Source organism: Pipistrellus kuhlii, unplaced genomic scaffold (assembly GCF_014108245.1).
Source record: "Pipistrellus kuhlii isolate mPipKuh1 unplaced genomic scaffold, mPipKuh1.p scaffold_m20_p_15, whole genome shotgun sequence".
NCBI classification, from domain to species: Eukaryota; Metazoa; Chordata; class Mammalia; order Chiroptera; family Vespertilionidae; genus Pipistrellus; species Pipistrellus kuhlii.
In genome coordinates, this window is record NW_023425460.1 from 2,958 (window position 1) to 5,928 (window position 2,971).

General features: G+C 43.4%; 1 pseudogene; it reads left to right on the forward strand.

Moving 5' to 3' along the window:
- The first annotated feature begins 1,251 nt into the window (after positions 1–1,251).
- LOC118719055 lies at positions 1,252–1,806 on the forward strand (annotated as a pseudogene).
- Positions 1,807–2,971: the final 1,165 nt, after the last annotated feature.

The window sequence follows — 2,971 nt, forward strand, 5'->3', positions numbered from 1 at the left end:
TTTTCCATTGATATTTATTTAATAAATATATTTTTATTGATTTCAGAAAGGAAGGGAAAGGAAAAGAGAGATGGAAACATCAATGATGAGAGAGAATCATTGATTAGCTACCACACTGGGGATCAAGCCTGCCACCATTAAGCATACAGTCTCTGAAATAAAGAATATATAGAAACTCAACTATAGATCAACGTACCCCAAGAATCAAACCAAAGATCTGGAATATAAGGAAGAAAAAATCACCCAACCAGAGAAGCAGAAAGAAAGAAGAATCCAAAAGTGTGAGGATAGTGTAAGGAGCCTCTGGAACTGCTTAAAACGTATCAACATCCGGATTTTTGGGGTGCCAGAGGAGAGCGAGCAGGATATTCAAGGACTATTGAAAGAAATAATGATAGAAAGCTTTCCCTACCTTGTAAAAGAAATAGAATTACAAGTTCAGGAAGCATACAGAACCTTAAACAAGAGGAATCCAAAGAGGAACACACCAAGACACATCATAATTAAAATGCCAAAGGCAAAAGACAAAGAGAGAATCTTACAAGCAGCAAGAGAAAAGCTAGTTACCTACAAGGGAGTACCCATACGACTGTCAGCTGATTTCTCAACAGAAACTATGCAGGCCAGAAGGGAGTGACAAGAAATATTCAAAATGATGAACAACAAGAACCTACAACCAAGATTACTCTACCCAGCAAAGCTATCATTCAGAATTGAAGGTTAGATAAAGAGCTTCACAGACAAGAACAAGTTAAAGGAGTTCATCAACACCAAACCAGGATTACATGAAATGCTGAAGGGTATTCTTTAAGGAGAGGAAGAAGAAGAAGAAAAGTAAAGGTAAAAATTACGAACAACAAAAAGACATAAAATACATACCTACCAACAAGTGAATCTAAAAATCAAGTGAATAAAAAATCTGAAGAACAAAATGGACTGGTGAATACAATAAAATCAGGGACATAGAAAGGGATTGGACCAACAATTCTCAGGGGAAGGGAGTCTGAGGGGTGAGGAAAGAGATTGGACAAAAATCTTACATCTCACCGCTGCCGAGGGCTCCGGCTGCCCGAGTGTGGACCTTTGGTCCCCGCCGGCGGCGGCCTTGCTGTCCGGGGGCGGTGGGGAGCGAGTGGCCGCCGTGCTGTCCGGGGGCGGCGGGGAGCGAGTGGCCGCCTTGCTGTCCGGGGGCGGCGGGGGAGCGAGTGGCCGCCTTGCTGTCCAGGGGCGGCGGGGAGCGAGTGGCCGCCTTGCTGTCCGGGGGCGGGCGGGGAGCGGAGTGGCCGCGGCCTTCCGGGCTGGGATGAGCCGCACTCTCGGCGGAGGCAGGGGAGCCGAGCCGGAGCCATGGCCAGTACAGTGGTCGCAGCTGGATTGACCATTGCTGCTGCAGGATTTGCAGGCCGTTATGTTTTGCAAGCCATGAAGCATATGGAGCCTCAAGTAAAACAAGTTTTTCAAAGTCTACCAAAATCTGCCTTCAGTGGTGGCTATTACAGAGGTAAGTTTGAACCCAAAATGACAAAACGAGAAGCAGCATTAATATTAGGTGTAAGCCCTACTGCCAATAAAGGAAAAATAAGATGCTCACCGACGAATTATGCTGTTAAATCCACCCAGACAAGGGAGGATCTCCTTACATAGCAGCCAAAATCAATGAAGCTAAAGATTTACTAGACAGTCAAGCTAAAAAATGAAGTAAATGTATGGTGAATTTTAAGTTGTTAGTCACTTATATAAAAACAGCTTTTTGTAATAAAATGTCCCAAAGCTACACATTTTAAAAAATGATTTAGCACAAACTAAGTAAAAAAAAAAAAAAAAAAAATCTTACACCTATGGATGAAGACAGGGGCGGGGGTAAGGGCATGGGGTGGAGTTGGGAATCAAGTGGAGGGAAACTATGGGGGAAGAGGGGGGAAAGAGGAGCACCTGTAAAGATTTATTATAATAAAAAAGAAAAGAAAGAAAGGTCAGAGCCAACCACTCCTATCTAATTGAGACAATGGTAACTGAGGCAACTTCTCCATCTTATAATCATGTAAATCCTTACTGATATGATAATCCGCTTATTACCTGCCTAAGGGCTATGGGTGTATCCCAAACCTGCTTAAGGGTAATGGGTGTATCCCATAGTCTCAATAAAAGGAATAGCAAGGCCTGAGCCTAGTGGTAGTCCTCCCCCTAGAGGTAGACTCCCACTTGCTTCCTATTTTTCCCAAATTAACTTTTTTCCAGTCTGTTTTCATTTGTGTGCGGCCTTCTCCAGAATTGGACTCTGAACAGGAATCCTGAACCACGTGGAATGTGATAAGGGATCCCACATCTGGAGCCCAACGTGTGGCTCCTGGGGGAGATGATATTTTCCGCCTAGAGCAAAGGAGGAAAAATTCACCGGAAAAGGTGATGGAAATTAACCGCACTCAAAAGCCCACAGACCAGCTGAAGAATCTATAACTACGGTGGAACATCTTTTCCAGGCTAATGGGGAAGAATTAGGTTATAAATATAAAGTAAATTGTATTATAGAATTTTGGCTTTATGCTTAAAGAATGTGGTTTCTTTCTTTTAAAAAAAATATATATTTTATTGATTTTTTACAGAGTTGAAGTTAGAGGGATAGAGTTAGAAACATCAATGAGAGAGAGACATTGATCAGCTGCCTCCTGCACACACACACACACACACACACACACACACACACACACACCCCCGCAACACTGGGGATGTGCCCACAACCAAGGTACATGCCCTTGACCGGAATCGAACCTGGGACCTTTCAGTCCATAGGCCGACGCTCTATCCACTGAGCCAAACCGGTTTCGGCAAGAATGTGGTTTCTTGTTCAAATTTAAATATTGGTTTTTATTTGGAATTTGAAATCTGTAATAAGTGAAACTCCACTGCTGAAACCACCTCTGATGTGGAAAAATTCAAGGGTGGCAGGAGAGGGCAAGGCTATCTGCTCTCC